Source organism: Zalophus californianus, chromosome 4, assembly GCF_009762305.2.
Source record: "Zalophus californianus isolate mZalCal1 chromosome 4, mZalCal1.pri.v2, whole genome shotgun sequence".
In the NCBI taxonomy this organism is placed as follows: domain Eukaryota; kingdom Metazoa; phylum Chordata; class Mammalia; order Carnivora; family Otariidae; genus Zalophus; species Zalophus californianus.
Genome location: NC_045598.1, coordinates 5,836,434 through 5,856,959, shown reverse-complemented (window position 1 = coordinate 5,856,959; position 20,526 = coordinate 5,836,434). Strand labels below are relative to the sequence as shown.

At 45.2% G+C, this 20,526-nt stretch overlaps 1 long non-coding RNA gene across 5 annotated transcripts; it reads right to left on the bottom strand.

Moving 5' to 3' along the window:
• Positions 1-376: 376 nt before the first annotated feature.
• Positions 377-16,705, bottom strand: LOC113927589. 5 transcript variants are annotated; one of them, XR_003521684.2, is made up of 5 exons: positions 16,383-16,705; positions 11,674-12,342; positions 8,781-8,889; positions 4,905-4,993; positions 377-2,896 (listed from the first exon to the last, which is right to left on the bottom strand). It is a non-coding gene; the product is annotated as an uncharacterized LOC113927589 (long non-coding RNA). The 5 variants fall into 5 exon arrangements; XR_003521703.2 differs by lacking the exon at positions 8,781-8,889; XR_003521692.2 differs by lacking the exon at positions 11,674-12,342.
• Positions 16,706-20,526: the final 3,821 nt, after the last annotated feature.

Below are 20,526 nucleotides of genomic sequence, written 5' to 3'. Positions count from 1 at the left end.
ACATACGGGCACACAGACACACTCCTGTTCTTCTTCCTTCCCCTGGCTGTCTCCCCATTCCGAGCTGGTTGGGGTGACTCAGACCTTCACTGTGGCAGATCTGATCCTGTGGTCATGTCGTTCTTCTAGATGGACTCAGTTATTTTTTCCCATTTTTTCCATTAGACCCTCTCAATGCCTTGAGCCTACGAACATTATTTATTTATTTATATTTATTTTTTAAGATTTTTTTTTTTTTTTGGACAGAGATAGACAGGGAGAGAGGGAACACAAACAGGGGGCGTGGGAGAGGGAGAAGCAGGGAGCCCACAGAGCAGGGAGCCCAACGCGGGGCTCGATCCCAGGAGCCCGGGATCATGACCTGAGCCGGAGGCAGATGCTTAATCGACTGAGCCACCCAGGTGCCCTGAGCCTACAAACAGTTCAAGCATCTTTGGACATGATTAAAATTTGAAAGAAATATTGGCCACAAAAAAGACGGAGAAGACAGAACATCAAATGAATAATAACGTCAAAAGCAAAATTGTAAAACCCTCTTCAGAAATTTAATAGCAAATATACGTAATGTGGGATGAGTGCATGATGGGAGGCAGCGTGCCCTCCAGCAGCAGGAATGTGGAGACTGCCCTGTGCAGGGCTGCGCCCCTCTCCCCCATCAGTGTTTGCCTCTGGCAGGGGGAAGAGCTTTAGCTTGCAGACTTAGGGCCACAAGCCCCCCCAACCCCACACTTGTGGCAGCAACCTGATTCCCCTCAACAGGATCCAGCGTTTCAGCCAATATTAGAAACCTGCCCGCTTTGGGAGGGGAAACCTATTTGTCCAAAGGCATAAGATGTCAAAAATAGCCTGGGAGAGTCTCAGGGTAGAACCATTACTGTCTGGAAACTAAAACCCCTAAACCAACAGAGCCATGGCCACAGAGGGGATAGGAAGAAAATATGGGGTGCCACCAAGAGAGGCGTCACTCCCACCTCAATCCCGGGGTCCCCAGACATACATATTTCAGCCACAAGGAGAAAAGCATCGAGCATGGACCTCTGGATGGGGGTTGGATGCCCTACCTCCTGAAGGACAGAGAGCTTCATAGGCTCTTGGCTCCCCCCTCACGATGCCATGTCTGAGCTTCAGAGGATCATTCCCCCATCCGTATCAGTCAGGAATCTCCAGAGAAACAGAACCTTTACATATAAATATAAATATCTCCTCCCTCTCTCTCTCTCTCTCTCTCTCTCTCTCTCATTATAAGGCGTTGGCTCACTGAGAAGTCCCAAGATTTCAGTCAGTGAGCCGGAGCCCCAGGAGAGCTGATGGCAAAATTTTCAGTCCATATGCCAGCAGGCTCAAATCCCAGGAAAAGCCAATGTTTCAGTTTGAGTCCAGAGGCTGGAAGAAGACCAATGTCCCAGGTCAAGGACATCAGGCAGGAGAAGTTCCCCCTTACTCATGAGTGTCAGCATTTCTGTTCTCTTCAGGCCCTCAACTGATTAGATAGGGCCCACCCGCATTGGGGGAGGGCACTCTTCCTTACTCAGTCTACTGATTCCAGTGTTAATCTCATCCAGAAACAGCCCTCACAGGCACACCCAGAATAACGTTTGACCCAATGTCTGGGCACACCATGGGCCATCCAAGTTGACGTGTAAAATAAACCATCATAATATCTTAGAGAACCACCAGCAACTCCTGATGGTAGGAGGGTGGGCTGTGAACTCTGAGGGTCAGAGCCACCGAACTGTAGCCTGGCCCTGCTGAAGAGCCTTCTCTCACTCTCCAAGCTGGTGGCTTTTTGAGTCACCCAGTAAATCGGCAAAAACAGGTCATACAAATATGCCATATGTGTGGCCTCCAAAACCCAAGCATATGCCTTTGTCATATCTGATGGCAGGGGACCCAAAGCGCAGCAGCCATCCCTTCACATTGGAGGGGAAGTCCCAGCATGTGCCAGACCCCCAGACCCCCAGAAATTTCACAGAAGTGGGGACCCTTGCACCTTCACAGGGCTTAACCTTCCACCTGCAGACATGCGTGTTTCTCAACAAGTTCCCTGTGACACCTGCTACCTCCTACAGTCTAAACGGGGAAAGTCGGCGTTGTGGCTGTTTGCCTTCCATGCCCCCCCTCCCCCACCAACCATAAGTGAGTTCAAGATAAATAGTACTTTGTAACACAGGACGCAAGGACTATATTACAAGGCACACTTATCGTAAGGGAAAAACTGGAAGGGCACTGTGAGCAAGAAGAAAACTCAGCTTCATTATTTTATAGCTGGAGATTTAAAATATGTATGCCTCATGTTTATGGGGCTTTTGAGAAGCCTTTTGTTCTGTCCCATTGACTTGAGTTAATGAGGGTAATGAACTTGGAAACTGAAAAGAATTACTGCCTGGGCAGCTCTTCCAGGTTCCCGACGTTTCTTTTCATGTGGTCTATTTCCTGGTGGCAATAACATTTGTTTACCTTGAAAATGAGAGAAGACACTTTTATGGCAGCATGTCTCCATGGTGCCTCGATACTCGCTCACGAAGCTCCGCACATCCCGTCTCTGTGCGGAGCCCGGGAACGTGGTGAAAGCAGCGGACTCAAACAGAAGCAACATTCAGTCGTTGAAAGGGGAAAAGGACAGATTTATGCCCGTCGCATTTGTCCTCCAGAATGCAAAGGGTAATAACAGTCTCAGGAGAGAAGTTTCTAGTGCAGTGCACTGAATATTTTGTCTGGGTTTTGAGGTTAGGAGTTTGGGAACATTAGCTCCTGTGATGAGATTCTGGCAGTCAATGCACCTGCATTTTTAACACTTCTAATGTTTCACCTATGAATACTACCCCCTTCTTGCAATAAGCCAAGTTGTTATGAACGATCATATGTTAACCTTTTCCCCATCTCCACTGTCCAGATCCTGTGAAAAAAACAAAAAATGTTCTCAAGGGAGGATGGGAAACAAAATTTCAAATACAGGCTCCGTGTTGATACCATTGGACTAACACTACACGGCTGTCAGTCGCCCTCCATCCCCAGAGAAACACGGAGATCATGATGGGCACCTTCAATCCACGTTTGCCCAGGGCCAAGCAGCAACTATCTTGTTCGATTCCTGGGAAGAGTTTGAAAATGCTAATTTTTGTGATGAGTATATTTTTAGACATTGTAATAAAAACAAAATAAAATCTGTTAGATTTTCTGCTTCGTTTTAAAGAGGGATATGCTAGAAGGATCTGAGCTCCTTTAGAAGTCCGAAGGGCTCTGGTTTCCAAAATAGTTTACATCTGGGACAATAAAGTTTCTGGGGAGCACATCAGAGTACCCAATGGATAAATCTTGAGCAGTACCTAGCAGTGGATAACATTTGTTAGAAGGGAGACAGGCGGACTTTTTTTTTTTTTTTTAAGAATAAAGTGGAAAATCCCTCCCTTCTGACTAGAAAAGCCAGCAGCACATAGACATTCCCCATTTTGTGTGCCGACTATAATTCTTCCCATTTTTGTCTTATTTCTCATGTTGAAAAACGAGCTAAGGACAGCCAGGAAGCATACAAAGGAAAATTGATGTCTTTTCTCTGATGAGTTGGGGGCAATTTGAGAAGAATATTCTCACTAAAGGAGAAAAGTTACTGGCAGATTAAAGAAGTGGACGAAGGAGCTCGTAGCAACGGGACCCCCAGAAAAGCATCCTCAGAGGAAGGCACAGAACAGAAATACTCTGGCCAAGACTCCGTGAGCTCAACCGGCAGAAATTAAGCGTGAATGTAGGGAAAGCACAGTGTCCATTTGTTTTAAAATCTGTTGAAACAGTTGGAAAATGTTTTATTATGAGAAATCTCAAACACATATAAAAATAAGAGAGGAGCGTCTCAATCCTCATGTGCCCATCGCGAGGCTTCAACAATCCTCAACGCCTTCCCCTCCATCACGTGATACGACTCCCAGGTATTGTGTCATCAGTAAATTTTTCAGTGTATATCTCTAAAGGATAAAGACCTTTTTAAAAAAATTACTGCATTATCACACCAAATAATTAACCAGAATCCCTATATTATCAGGGCTCAGATCTTACCATTGGTTCATTTGAAGCAGGATTTTCACATAAGATCCACACACTGCCATTGGTCTCTTAAAAATGGGCACGGTTTTGGGGGAGTGGATTGGGGTGGCTTATACAAAACACGGTATGTGGGCATCATTGCACACTATTGCAGAAACTTGGTTCTCTGCATGGATTCTTGGGTGAATGGGTCAAAGGTGACATGGCTCTTGGGCTCCAAGGCTCAGGGAAGGTGGCTAAATAAATAGTTTATTTATTTATTTGAGAGAGAGTGAGGGGGGAGGGGTAGAGGGGGAGGGAGAGGGACAAGGAGACTCCATGCTGAGCGTGGAGCCTGATGTGGGGCTCGATTCCAGGACCCAAGCCGAAACCAAGAGTCGGACGCTTGACCGACTGAGCCACACAGGTGTCCTTGAATACATTTTTTTAAAAGTTCTATTGGATTATGGTTTGGACTCAAATTCCAAGTCCAGAGCGCTTGGCCAAAGCTTGTGGTGTTGTGTGTGGGTGAGGAGTGGAGGCACCAGGCCAGAGGGAAACTCCCCGGATTACCGTCTTATGTGACCCTGGAGAAGACACCTAACCTCCTAGGGCTTGGTGTCCTCATCCGGCAGGGGATCTGGGGAGGAGTTAGCATACGCGAAGTGCCTCGTACCGACCAGACAGAAGCGTTAGGTGCCGTGACGGGCTCGCCACCTGCCCAGGTGTGGCCTGGCCTCCCACCCCTGCCTGCTGCTGGAAGGGCATCTGCTTACTTTCCAGAAACTTACCAAGCTCATGCCTTTCCTCGAAACCTGATCATCCCCCGCAGTGTCCGTCCCAGCCTCTGGCTGTTCTCATTGTCAACACTCCAAAATCTCACTTACCTTCCATTCTTCTCTTCCTTCTCTCGACTTTGTCCATTACAGCTCAGTGGAGAGCCTGCTTCTCCCCCTTGCTTGTGTGCTCTCTCTCTCTGTCAAATGAATAAATAAAATCTTAAAAAAAAAAAGAATAAAATGCTCAAATATCCCTGATCTCAGGCTTATACTTTGTTGCTAAGGAAGACAAATAATAGACTAACTACCTGAAGAGTATAATATGGAGAGAGGTACCAAGTCTACTATTATGTAGCATAATATAATGTATGATGTGACAAGTTCCGTGGAAAGGTAGATCAGGGAGGGGCTGGGCAGTGCTGGGGTAGGGGAGAAGGTTTATCATTTTAAATGGATATGAAACAGATCTGGCCCAGATTTTTTAGTTTTATTGGCTAAGGGAGGGAGTTTAGACTATTTTAGGTATAAGAGGAGCCACTGACGTGTATAAGCAGGGCAACTATGACCTCTGATTTGCTGTTTTAAAGGTCGCCTTGGCTGCAGAGCAAGGAATGGATCATAGCGGGGAAAGCAAAGAGTTAGAGACTGTTAGGAGACCACTGTGCTGCCCAGGAGAGAGGCCAGATGGAGATGGAGATGGAGAGAAGCACCCTATTCTGAAGCAGGGAGGGGAGATGAGCATACTTTGGAAGGAGAACTGACAGGGGTTTTGGATGGATTGGTTGTGGAGTGTGAGAGAGAAGAATCCAAGATGACACCTGGATTTTGGACGTGAACCACTGGGTAAATGGTGATACCACTGACTGAGGGGGAACAAGTCTACATTGAGACCGACCATGTTGTTTGTGATGTACAGATTTCACGTAAACAAACCTCTCTCTATTTACAAGTGAGAGCCATATTTCATTATAATCTGCCCAGATGTGGAAGCCTTCCTTCTCCCTGGCATTTCTCTGCATTGTATCCAGTTCTTACCTGACGAACGTATGTATCTTTGTGTGTAGATGCAGGAGGCAGATCCAAAAACTGTGATAATGTCACAGTAATAGAAATATATAATAATAAATATACTAATAATAGAAATATGTAAATCCCAATATAAAACATATATTACAGTATATATAATATATAACATTTTATGAAATATATAAAAATTTTAAATATGCATTTTAAATCTCAAATATATATATATTTTTTATTTTTTAATTTTTTAAAATATTTTATTTATTTATTCATGAGAGACAGAGGGGGAGAGAGAGAGAGAGAAGCAGAGGGAGAAGTAGGCTCCCAAGGAGCAGGGAGCCCGATGCAGGACTTGATCCCAGGACCCTGGGATCATGACCTGAGCCGAAGGCAGATGCTTAACCATCTGAGCCACCCAGGCACCCTCAAATATATATTTTTATAAAATGGTTACAAAGTCATAAGTTGTAACATAGATCATTTCATCAGATCGGTCTGGTCATATCAAAATCATTTGTTGATGTTTGGAAATTGCCAGTACAATTTTTGTTTGTTTGTTAGGCATGCCTATCACTAGGCATATGACACCACCAGCGGGACCAGCAGGTCCGAGTTCTGAGCTGTCACTGGACATGAGGAATGACATTGTCGGGAAAAGTTGTAAGAAATTGGAAATGGGCAAGAAGAGAATACTGGTGTCTCCAGTCCTTCTGGCTTATACGCACCCTTGTTTTTGAGCTAGGTCGCAGCTCTGTATGTTGTAGAAACTGATAGTAATATAACTGATCTTTGTGCACAGAAATGCAAATGACTATCTCCTACGGAGATATGATAGACTATTGTCTTGGTTATATTGACCTGTTTTGCATCCATTTGCCCATTTATTTATTTCAGCATTTTTTATTTTCTACGTAGTGTGTTCTCTGAATTCTCCTTTGAGCGGATTGTAACATCTTACTGGTTTCTTCATAAGCTAATCAGTTAAATAAACTTTGACAGGCATTCATCTAATATTTGTAAGAGTTAAGCTGATTTACCATTTAAAAAATTATTGTTAAGAGCATCAAATTTTTCCAAAGATTTCTAGTAAGGGGATAGTTATTAGATTATCTATAGTCTCCATAACTAGAGATTTTCTCTTAACATCAATGATATTGATGCTGAAACCTCTCTCAACTTCTACTGAACTAACAGCAATTACATTACAATTGTTTCTAGCTACCTTTACACTGCCTGAGATTTTTTAAAAATTCAACATTTTTGTCCTAAACATTTTCTTGAAATGTCATTTTAATTAACTGGCTTAATTTATTAATTTTTTCTTCATCCTCAATCCATAAACTCTGGAAACCTCACGGGCCAAGTTTCAGGATTCGGTAAGTTGGAATAACTCAAAAGTTTTCAAGTTTTTTCATACTTTGTCTTAAATGACACACATTCACATACAATTTTGTAAACAGGCTAGTAGTTCTAATCTTGAAATTGATAAAGTTTTCCCAAATTGTTATACATCATTTTCTTGTTCCTATCATGTCTTTTTCCTCCTTTTCCATAGATTCATCTACAACTAAGTTCAAGCAATTTATCATTCACTGCATTCATGTTGACTTTAATAGTTGAAACACTTCTTTCTTATAAAGTTAAGAAAAACAGTGAGTTCTTTTTATGACATCATTTATTAAAGTACCATATCTAAATGATTTTTTGTTTTCCAGACTGTTTATGTCCATTTTGCAATTTATTAAGATTAACCTTCAAGGGGGGGCCTGGATGGCTCAGTCATTGAGCATTTGCCTTCAGCTTGGATCATGATCCCAGGGTCCTGGGATCAAGCCCCACATTGGGCTTCCTGCTTGGCCGGGACCCTGCTTCTCCCTCTCCCACTTCCCTTGCTTGTGTTCCCTCTCTAGCTGTCTCTCTCTGTCAAATAAATAAATAAAATCTTTAAAAAGAAAAAAAAAGGGTGCCTGGGTGGCTCATATGGTTAAGTATCTACCTTCAGTTCAGGTCATGATCCCAGGGTCCTGGGATCGAGTCCCGCATCAGGCTCCCTGCTCCTTGGGAGCCTGCTTCTCCCTCTGCCTCTCTCTCTCTCTCTCTCTCTCTCTCTGTCTTTCATGAATAAATAAATAAAATCTTAAAAAAAATAAAAATAAAAATAATTGTTTAAAAAAAAGAATATATAAAAAGAAAAAAAAAGATTAACCTTCAAAGCTTACTACGATCTCCTGCTGGCTCTCGCAACTCCAGGAGGTCCAAATATTCCTCCAGCTTTCATTCTTTCTATTCCTACCTTTTCAGACACATTATTTGATTTTTTTTATAGTCATTCAATACAGGGTAGGAAATAGTTAAAGTAATGCACTTGCTGTGAATCTTTCATCATAATGATCCCAAATAATTAAAAAATGTCTATTAAACAAGGGGTTTCTTCACGTGTTTTAAAAAATGGATCGTAAAATACATCCAATCAACCCATTCAGACGCCACTGGATATCATCAAAAGAGTAATGCAAGAGGTGTGTTTTCAAATGTCTGTATTTATAGTGCCCTAGAAATGACCTCTTCAGCTTGTTAAACTTAGCATGAGCTATTTCAGATGTCAAATTAAAAATATCGGAGGGGGACATAGTTTTACAAAATCCCGTCAATGGGTGCCTGGGTGGCTCAGTCAGTGAAGCCTCTGCCTTCGGCTCAGGTCATGATCCCAGAGTCCTGGGATCAAGCCCCGCGTTGGGCTCCCTGCTCAGCGGGGAACCTGCTTCTCGCTCTACCCCTTCCCTCTGCTTGTGCTCTCTCTCTCTCATGTTCTCTCGCTCTCTCTCAAATAAATAAACAAATAAATAAAATCTTTAAAAAAAATAAAAAAACCAAAATCCCATTAAGGAGAATGTGAACAAATGTGTGGAAGCCCACAGCAGTACACCATTCTTCCTAAGGGTATTTTATGATTTATTTGACCTGTTGATGGACGTCCAAGTTCTAGGAAGTTCTCCGCTGTCATCACCAATGGTGCAACAAACATCTGCACGTTCACATGCCCCTGAGCAGAAATTTCTCCAGGTTTACACTGTAAGTGGGATTTCAGGGTGAAAGAAATGGGCATTTTTAACTTTACTTGGTATTTTCGTCTGCTCCCAAAAGGGATTTGCAATCCCTCCACAGTGTCTCAGTGCTCCTGATTCTCCACGTCCTCGGAGACACTCGGCCCCCTCAGACTTCTTGATCTTTGCACATCAGGTAGGTCTGCATCGCTGGTGTTCCTCTGATTACCAGGCATGGTGCCAGGCAGTTAGTTAGAAAGGGACCTGGCCCCATCTTAGAGGTCACTGCTGAGTGAAGGGAGGCAAGTCCAGGATAACTTCCAGGGACACCCACCTATGTTGGGCTCACTGTACTTTCCTGTTCCCGGTACCGAGAGTCCTCCCCAGAGGGGGTGTATGTGGTAGAAATGATCTGGAAGCCACTCTCCTTGCATTCTGGAAAGGCCTGAACTCACTGGGGAGACAGAACTGGCTGTCCCTGATTGGGAAGAGTTCCCTGAGACTGGTCAGAGGATTGAGAGCAAGTCCATTCCTCCCGCAGGCAGCTTGGGCACTGGGGCTCCAGTCTGGGGCAAGGTGCCAGTGTCCAGGAATGGCCAGGAGCAGAGCGGGTAGGGGAAAGGGGGACTGGAGTTACAGTGCCCTCAGATGACTCTGCCTGGAGCACTGTGACAGGAGGGGGGAGCATCAGGAGCTCCAAGAAGGAATGACACTAACTTTCCTGCTTCCCTGGCAGGATGGAGGCTTGGCGCCAAATTTGATGGAAGAGGAAGAGGGAAATGGATGTTCCCGTGCATCCGTGTGTAGGTAAGTCACATGGTAAACCAGCAGTCTCCATGCGTTGTAAAATGTGTGACTCTACAGGGGAACAGAGTGCGTGGGCAGCACAGGGGCACTCAACTCAGTACCAAGGTCAGGGGAGATCGGAGGGGGGGCGTGTCCCTGAAGGGGGAGGAGGAATTGGACCAGAGGGTCAAGTTAAGGAAATTGGGCTGCTCTTTGCAGTAATAAATAAAGGGATAGCAAAGAGTTGTTTTCTTTCTTTAAGGAATGTGACATGGGTAAATTTGCATTCGTGAAAGATTATCCCGCCTGCAGTGAGGACAATGGATGAGAGGGCAGAGGACTGGAGTGAGCCAGGGAGACTTGGCAATGATGCAGGTGACAAAAGACGGTGGCCTGGACGAAGGGAGGTGATCAGGACAGAATCCCGAGGCCTGATGGGGGGCCGGGCTGGGAAGCCAGGCCACAGGCTCTGGGGGAGGAGCCCAGGGAAGAGCAGGTGCAGGTGGGTGGGTGAGGAGATGAGAGTTCTGTTGGGGCACGTTCCATTCAGGAGACTTGGACTGCAGGGACCTCACAGCATGTGAGGGACCCGGTCTGAAGCTCAGGAGCAGCACCGGGCACCGACAGCTTAGTTTAAGGGTCACCAGGTTGTGTGATAATAAGTAAAGCTCTGGGGGTGATGACATTATCCCGGGAGAGTGAGAAGGAAAGGAGGTCTGGGACAAGCATGGCTGTTTACATAGTTTTAAGATATGATCAAGTTCCATTTTGCAAGGGCTGCCTCTACCTTCTTATTGCCATCCCAATATGCCCCTTTATAGGATGGTGCAACGAGAAGGAGGCAATGGAAAGTTCTGGAAAGTATGTTAGAGAAAAAACCTGACTGGGCTGGGGGTGAATTTGGTGCAAATAGGTTAAAATATCCCAACACTATATTTATAGTCCTTTCCCCCAACCTTGTCTTACAGAGCACTTCATATAAAAATGGCTACTCCAGCAGCTAGTACCCTCTTTCTGTTACCATGAACATCCTTACAAATCCTAGAAAAATCGAACCGCAAGCTCCAATAGCCACATGCACTGCTGTTATGAATTTCCGGCTACCTGTTGTTTCAATCATTGAGACTCTTAGCTCGTGGGTAGCTTATAAAGTTCCTAATTAAATGGGAATGGGAAAATACATTTATTATTTATTTATAAGCAAACAGCCTTTGATAATGAAGCTAGGCATCTTGATGACATGCACTGACATGATCTTTTCAAATCTGGGCTCACCAGGAATGGCTTTAAAAGAAATGGGATCGGGATCGACTGCTTTTACAAACACATCAGAAATTACATATTCAAAAGGGGTTTTCCTCTTCAAAGCAGGAGATTTTAGTCAAGTGATTACACCCTTTGAAAGGACATGACTGAAATTCCTTTTGGGGGCAAGACTCTCCTGACTATCTGCCTCAGGGGCTCATGCATCTCTCTGGAGGAGGATGAGGGGGCTTGAATTTTACAAATCAGCCAAGTTGTCATTTGGAGCCAAGTTTGATGAATAAGAGGAAAGACTGAGCCAAGTAATATCAGATCAGCAAACTTGTGGTATCCCTTCCCCTACTCGAACCTGCTCCTCCCCAGTTCTCGCCCACTCATGAAGAGCATCACCCTCCACCAGCCTGAAAACTAACTTCTTTAAAGCATTTATTGATACTTTAAACCTATTTGCACCAAATTCACCCCCAGCCCAGTCAGGTTTTTTCTCTAACATACTTTCCGGAACTTTCCATCGCCTCCTTCTCGTTGCACCATCCTATAAAGCAGGGGCCACCACCTTCCGGTGAGGTTCTAGGCTCCACTGCCTCCATCCCATCCACATCCCGCACACAGCCTTCTTCTTACAAGGCCCGCCCGGCCAGCCCCTCCTTGGCACCCTCTCCCAACTCCCACTGCCATCATTAACAGCCAGACATGTTCCCGGGCCACTGCCAATGCTGTTCTGTCTGCCCTTGGACCCTCTTCTCCCATCCTCTGTGTACCTGGCTCCTACAGATCAGTATCAGTTTCCTGGGGCTGTTGTCACGAAGGACCACAAACCGGGTGGTTCAAAACAACAGAAGGGTCTCACAATTCGGGCAACCAGAAGTGCAAAACCAAGGTGTTGGCAGCGTTGTGTTCCCTCTGAGCCCAGTAGGGGTGGATTCTTGCTTGCTTCTTCTAGCTTTTGGTGTCGCCAGCAGAGCTTGGTATTCCTGGGCCAGCAGATGCCTCGCTCCAGTCCCTGCCTCTGTCTTCAGAGGTGTTTTCCTCTGCGTTTGTCTCTCTTCTTCTAAGGACACTGGTCACGTCAGATGAAGGGCCCGCCCTAGTCGGGTATCACCTCATCTTAACCAACTACATCTGTAATGACCCCACTTCCAAATAAGGTCACACTCACGGGTACTGGGGGTTAGGACTTTGACATATCTTTGGAGGGCGGTGGGGCCATAATTCAACCCGTAACAGCAGCCTTTATGTCTCGGGTAGACCCCACCCCTCCCCCAAGATGATGGAGCCAACCAGGGCCGTTCGTCTTCAGCTCAGCCCCTGGCTGGTGTCTTTGGCCAACCTTCCCTCATCTTAGATAAACTTGTATATTCTGTTGACTTGTCTTGGTGTCTGTCTCTCACTCGAGTGCTGGATCCAAGCGCCCACTGTTCCTCCAGAGCCTGGGAAAGTACAGACACAGAGTAGATGTTCCAGAAACTTTTATTAATTGACCTTCGACCTGAGTTGCTGGCTAGAGGGAGTAGCAGAAGCCCGATATCGGTCGACATAAAGTCCCAAGACTGTAACCTACATCCATCTCCTGTCCTCTTCAGTGATTTCAAAGCTATTATTTCACGTAATTCGCCTGAAGCAGCCCAGCAAGATAGGCTAGGCAAGTCTAAATATCCCTATTTTACAGAAAAGAGCGCAGAAACCAAGCTTATACTGAAAGGAAATGCCATGGTTAGGACAGGATCGCAGATCGTTAGAGCTGGAGGGAATCTCGTCAGACATCGGGCCTGATCTCATTTTACGCGTGAGAAAACAGGCTGGAGAAGTGACGTGATTCGCTTACTGCATCTTAGCTGCTTACTAGGAGAGCCAAAATTAGATTCCGAGTCCTTCCGTTTCTAATCAAATTCCAAGAAAATAATTCCAAATTCTTAGAGAATGGTAGGGTCGCTGCAGTAAATCAACGTGTGACCTCCCCATGATGATGCAGTAGGACGACACTCATTTGGAATCTGTGGCGCCGGACCGCCCGGGTGGGAATCCGGACTCCACCCCTTCGGGGTTTGGTAAACTTGAGGGACTTCATAAATTGATTAAGGTATCCATGATTAATGGGATGTCTATCCTGGTTGAGCCTAGTTTTTAAAAGAGAATGCCTGGAAATCTTTAGCCCTCAGGCACAAATCTCTGCTGCTGGTGCCTCACATAACCACCTGACACAAAAGTCAGCACTCAATAAATAATGGAACTCAGGCGTAGCTGACCTTGGATGTGGGGGAGGTTCTGGAGCAAGAGGGACTGTCCCGAAATTCCTCAGTTCATTCTACAGATGTGATGCCTTACCCATTCCCCACACGTCTAAGGTTTTCATAGCCCTGAAGACTTGTTTTGGGGAAATCTGGCAAAATTATAATGATAGGGTAATAAGCTCCATTATTATCAGTTTTCAGGGAGTTAGAGTGGATCATTCCAATGAAATCAGTGGCCAACAGGTTGCTGTGGCCAAAAGCCCATAAAACACATGAAGGATTTCAGCAAAGCTGAAAATATGTCCCCACTTTTGTCTACAACCTAGGATACCATATGCATTTTTAATTATTGTAGGTCAAGAGAATATCTTGAAGAAGAACCATTGAAATAATCAGGAGAATGAGAGGCTGATATTGGGGTTAGAATAAGAAGGTTAGGATCTTTGTTTGCCTAGAAAGAGGACAGCTGCAGGGAAAAACAGAGAACAATTTCTTGATGGATTTTGTGTTCATTAGACAAATGTATCAAATGCCTACTTGGTCCAGGCACGTCTAGGTGCTGGAATTTACCAACATGCAAGACAGAACAAGCCCTGTCCTTGTGGGGTCACTGGATATTAATATACATTTGTTTTCTTCCAAATTTTGGAAAATTACATTGAAAGACAATCTTATGAAGCCCGGTAGGGGTATATTTAGAACAAACAGAAGAATCCATTCACAATGCCCAGGACTCTAGCGGTGCCTGATGCATAATTGGTGATTTTATCTAACAAAAGAAATGCTGATGTCCTTAATATCCTTATTCTATGTGACATTAAAACTCCAAGAAAACTCCAGAAAAAGTACGCAAAGGACAACAGGCCATTGAGAAAGAAGAGATAGAAATGACCAATGGAATTAAATGCAAATTAGAATAGATGCAAAATTAAATGCGAATTAAAACCTAACAGTGCAGAGTTGTTAGTCAATTTTAAGAGTTAGCTACTTGGGTAGAAAAGGCTAAGAGATCCTGGTAAGTCCACACAAGAAATATAATGACTGATGAGTGAGAACTGGACATCGGGAGGATAGGAAAACCAACACCTGAAAAATAGTTTGTTGCGAGACGCTCCTTGCATATCAGCTCACTTAGTTTGCCCTGAGATTTCTGTTGCGCAGGCTCACAAACCCATTCCTTGGGACCACCATGGGGAGGCGGAAAGATGCTGAGTTGAACTTTTGGCATGCGGCCCAGCCGGGCTTTCTTATGTAACAATCGCCTGAGCTAGTTAGTATGAGAACTTTTGAAATAAAAGCTAAGAGTGGCCAAAACAAATATGTGGCCAGATTAAAACCAACTTGGCCAATGTTTCTCTAACATTCCCGCTTTATAAACATAGAAAACAGTAATAAAATAGAAGGCTGTGTTTTTGCCACAAATCAGTCTGTGATCGCTGTTTGCCCGTGTCTGTTACATTGTCTTCACTATCAAAAGCTTGAGCATTCCACAGAGTCCACCGAGAGCTTTCGAAACACTAACCCAAACAAAACAAAAGTCAGGGATGGAGAAAGGCATGTTCGCTGTTCTCTGTGTGGGTGTCACAGAAGTTTTCTCTTTCATAACTGTTGTTGGATCTTTCAGGCAAACACCTAGAACTCTCCCCTCTCCGGAAACCAGGTATTTGTGGACCAGGTGATGTACTTGATTAGCATGCTGTGCCTTTATTCCCAGAAGAAAGGGAATGGGACAGAACACTCTGTCAAATAAACAATTGCCCAAGGTCTTGGGCAAGAGAAATTGGGACAGGAAGCAGACAGTGGACTCTTTGCCCCAGGTAACTGCCTGATAAGGTAAACACGCCGTGTACAATGAGTTCCTGTCCTCCTGTGATAAATATTTATATGCTGAACCCTGTGTTTGAAAGCACTAAACCATTTCTCAGGCTGAACATTGACCTTTGGATGCAAAACACAGGGCTAATTTTACAGGTGATGTAATTAATTTGTGTGGCTCAAAGCCGTAGTGGGAACAAGAGAAATTGTTGTTTTGGTGATTGTTTAAGAAGGATTCAGCTGGTGTGCACACCTTTCAGGGAACAGTGTCGACTCACAGTCTGGAGCTCTTCTTAGTCACACCTGGAATTCAAGGCTTTTAGGAAGATGGCGATGTGGAAGTTTATCCGCAAAAGGACACAGGTTTTCCAGATGTTAGAAGAGGTGATGAACTCGACCCTGAGTTTAGGCATGGCCTCGTATTATTTCTCAGAGCGCACCGAGGACTTTATTTTTAACATATGGGTTTAGCATGGCCCCAAATTTCTGTGACCTAGACGTATTTCACGTTAACATTAATAAAATATACAGGCAAACCACTCTTTCATGGTGAGCTAAATTAACTCCATCCCCCCCAAAAGTAAAAGGCCAATGACAAGTGAGGAAAGATATTTTCCACAAAACAGCACCGTCTTTCTAGGCGGTAGAAGCTAGAAACCAGGGTCCGCCCTCCTCCCTTCCCTCTGTCTCACCCCCGTGTTCTGTGGATCTAAAGCCCTTGTTGCACCCCTGAAAGATCTCAAATCCACATACTGCTCCCATCACATTTTGCCAATTCCCTGGCTTCTCCAGCTTGTTCTCTGCACGGGTGTTCCTGGGCACTAACTCACAAACACCAAGCTCAAGGTCTTTCCCCCACAGCGAGCCCTCCTGGGCCTCTGTTTCTTATTAAACAGCACCCTCTCCACTTCTACTCACGGGACCTGGGACTACTTCTTGGGTCCCCCCTCTCCCTCCCCTGACCTACCCTTTGCCAGCCCATGTGAATTGTCCTTCTGGAAAACCTTGGAGCCATCCACCCATATCACAGGGTGTTCATTGCCTCCAGCCTTTCTCAGGACACCTTCACCTCCCACGTGGACCACAGAAAGGGCTTCCCATGACCTCTGGGGTCCACTCAACAGCCCTAGCTTCATCGTCCCCAGAGAAGCCAGAGGGACCTTTCCCAACCACAGACGTGATTTTCAATCACTTCCAGGCTGAAAACCATTTTTGACTTCCCTCCACCCTGAGGATGAAGATAAAGATCCCCATTCCACTTTCAGGGGCCGAGCCACTAGCCCCCTGCCGCCCTCAAGCTGGTTACTCAGAGCTCTAGCCACACCAACACCCAACACAGAGCCCAGTCAGCTCTCCACACCTCCCCCCCGCCCCCTTTAGTTCACTTCTAAAAACTCATCCGCTTCTGAGATTAGCTTACTTACTAGCCTGCATGTCACAGGTGACCGGTGAATATCTGTGGGATAGATGAACGGGTGAAAGAGCCAATCAAGGAAACTTCTGGGTGATGGGTGGTGAACTCATCCAAGAAAATGGTAGAGCTTAAAGAACCACAAGCTACGCACCTAGACCTTGGATGGCTGTCTTATAGCTGTGGACAAAGAGTCTAGAAAGGCAAAGTAAATCATTGCCGGACACCTGTCTGACTGCCTCACCTTAATCTGGAACTCTAGTCTCTGCACCCACCCCCACTTCCCTTCACTTGTCGTCCTTCGCCTTCCAGCTGGAAGCACATTCCCTCCTGCGTCTGGACACACCCAGCTCCTCTGGGCCGCAGGCCTGCGCGTGCTAACATCTCTCCAGCCCCCGCCCCTCCCACCACAGCTGCTCATTTCCTGCTCACTCCTCCTTCCAATTGCAGCTCCAGTGTCACTTCTTGAGAAGAACCTTCCCGAGCCCTGGACTAGATCAGATCCCCTCACAGCACACAGGCCCTTGCCTCTACATGGCTTATCCCATTTCGTAATCACATATTCGGGTAATTCTGCCTTGACAGCCTCTCTTCCTGCCCCATGAAAGCCAGGATTGTGGGGTTTTCCTTGCCGCGTCATGCAGGCCAACCTCTGACACGGCAGCTTGTCTAAAGAGGTGCCCAATGACTGTTTGGTGATTTTTATGTAGCAAAACAAGTGCTGATACTCTAACATCCTTTATATATGTGACCCTAAAACTCTAAGAGAACAGGTGGGCAAAGGATTTAGCGGGCAATTTAAAAAGAAGAGATACAGGAGTGCCTGGGTGGCTCAGTCAGTTGAGCATTCGACTCTTGGTTTCAGCTCAAGTCATGATCTCAGGGTAGTGAGATCGAGCTCTGCATCAGACTCACTGAGTGTGGAGCCTCCTTAAGATACTCTCTCTCCCTCTTCCCTCTGCTCCTCCCCTGCTTGTGCTTTCTCTCTGTCTCTCAAAAACTAAGGCAAACAAACAAACAAAAAACCATGCTGAAAAAACTGGATATCCACATGCAAAAGAACGAAGTCGAACCCCAACCTAACATTATATGAAAAGTTAACTCAAAATGGATCAAAGACCTAAACACAAGAGCTAAAACTATAAATCTCTTAGAAGAAAAACAAGAGAAAATGTTCACGACACTGGGTTTTGCAATGATTTCTTGGATATGATGCTAAAAACACAGGTAACAAAAGAAAAATAGAAAAAAAATTAGACTTCACCAAAATGAAGAACTTTGGTACATCAAAGAACACTATCAACAGAGTAAAAAGGCAGCCCACAGAATGGGAGACAAGATCTGCTAATCGTACATCCGATAAGGGATTAATATCCAGGATATATACAGAGTTCCTAAGACTCAAGAACAAAAAAACAAACTACCCAACTCGGAAACAGGCCAAAGACTCGAACAGGCATTTCTGCCAAGAAGATAATCCAGTGGACAAGAAGCACGCGAAAAGATGCTCAACGTCACTAATCATTGGGGAAATGCAAATCAAAACCATAGTGAGATACTACTTCACACTCAACTTACACTTCACACTGCTCCACTAGTTTAGGATGGCTATTATAAAAATAATGAAAAAATATGGAGAAACTAGAACGCTCATGCACTGCTAGTGGGGATGGAAAATAGCAAAGCCGCTGTGGAAAACAGTATGGCAGTTCTTCAAAAAATTGAAAATAGAATTACCATAGGACTCAGGGGTTTCACCTCTGGGTGAAAAAGAATGGAACCAAATTGAAGTCAGGGATACAAAGAGATCTTTGTACACCCAAGTTCATTGCAGTGCTATTCACAGTAGTGGAACCAACCCAAGTGTCCAACCGCACATGAATGAGCAAAGAAAAGGTGTATCCATTCAACGGATGCTAAGGATTCAGGTGTGTCCCCTCAAAAGTCCTATGTTGAAGACCCCAAATGGGATGGTATTTGGAGGCGGGGCCTTTGGGAGGTGCTTAGGTTTCGATGACGTCATGGGAGGGGAGCCCCTTGATGGGATCAGTGCCCTTGTAAGGCCAGACTCCAGACCACTTGCTCTCCCTCTCTCTGTCCCCACCACTGAGGGCATAGACAGAAGGTGGCCTCTAGAAGCCAGAAGAGCATTCTCACTAGAAATCAACCATGCTGCAATCTTGATTTTGGACTTTTAACTTCCAGAACTGTGAGAAGATGCATTCCTGTTGTGTGAGAAGATGCATTCCTGTTGTTTGTCCCCCAGTCCCTGGGGTCTCATTAAGGCAGCCCGAGCTAAGACAATGGAATATTATTCTGCCTCACAAAGGAAAGAAATTCGGACATACACTTCAACAAGGATGAACCTTGAGGGCATTCTGCTCAGTGAGATGAGTCAGTCACAGAAGGACATCTACTGCATGATCGTGCCTACATGGGATACCTTGAACAGTCAAAGTCAGAGACAGATGAAGTAGAAGGATGGCGGGTGGGGGCTGGTGGAGGAGGGCGTGGAGGGAGGACGGGGAGTAAGTGTCTCCTGAGGACAGGGTTTCAGTTATGCAAGATAACAATAGCTCTGGGGATGGACGGTGGTGATGGGCGCACCACGGTATGAGCGCGCTTGATGCCATGCAACTGCACACTTACAAATGATAAACTTGGTTGTGTCTAATTTACTACAATTAAAAAATTTTTTCGTTATTTTTTCCCACAATTAAAAAAAAATAATCTTCTTTTCAAAGGTCATAGTAGCTCACACTACATAATACTTACTGTTCGGGTGCTGTATTTGTTTCAGTGACTGGTTCTCAGAACAGCCCTAGAAGATGAGTAATATTCTTCCCATTCGTCCCATCAGGAAACGGATGCACTGGCCCAAGGTCGGCAACTGGCAGGGCATGGGCGGGATCCAGCCTGCAGACTGGATGTGTAGGTAGAGTTTTATTGGAGTGCAGCCATGCCCATTCATGACCTATCATCTTGGCTGCTTTCACGATACACCCTCAGACTAGAGTGGTTGCAGCAGAGACCATGGCAGCCCCCAAAGCCCGGAATATTTGCTTCCAGCTCAGGACAGCTTCACCCACTGTTTGCAGGGCCCAGTGCAAAACGAAAATTCAAGGCCCCTTGTTTATAAACTGTTAAAGACTTCCAAAGCAGAGGCAGCAGAGCATTAAACCAAACGCGGGCCCTTCTAAGCCGGCGGCCCTCTGTGATTGTGCGGCATGATGGCCAGGAAGGCTAAATGCAAAAAGTTATCCACCCACCTTGATGTGTTAACTCCCCAGGGGCCTGAGGCCAATGACCTTAGGCAAGTCACTTGACCTTCCTAAGCCTTGGTTTCCTCTTCTGCAAAGCTAAAAGTTGGACTAGAGGGCACGTGAGGCTCTTTCCCAGTTCAGACATCCTACAACTGTGTCAGAATATAACTACTCGCTGCCGACACCTCTGTTCCCATTTCCCGCTCTTCTCACTGGGGCAGGAAGAGAAAACGATATGTTTGTGGTGTCTAAGGAAAGAGATGAAGCTTCCAACCCTACAAAGAAGAGATGTTATTTTCTCATTTTAAAGTGTTCTGCCTTCAGCGTTCATGTTTTAATGCTGTAGCTTTTTAACGTTTTGGAACATCAAGTACAAGCCTTGACCTATTCCCAGGGTCCTAATGGGGCTTCCGTGCCTAAGACTGAAGGCAACAAATACGCTGTCAGCTTGAGGCTGGTGCTGAAGTCACTTGAAAGTCCTACCCACATGGAATGCTGAAGAGGGAACGTACAAAGATTCCTTTTAGTGACTTCAGTCTAGACTCCAAATGTCTGATAGCCTGTGCGTAATCATTAACTTTTATTAGGGACGTATCGGGCTTTACGGCAGAAATAATGTAATTATTTGCTAGTTCCCCATCAGTAGAGGCAGGAAGACCTATGTGGAGAGCTGCTAGATTTTGGACAGAGATTTTCCTCAGGCACTTACCAGTTATTACACCCGGGGAAAGGCCATAAACTTGATATCCGGCACCAAATCACTTTTACAGCTGGAAACAACCAAAGCTACTGTATTTTCATTCTAGGACTACAGCTCTTGATCGTGAAACATCTCAGCCTCCCACTTGCTACCTGTATTTTTATTTTGTTTTATTTTGTTTTATTTTATTTATT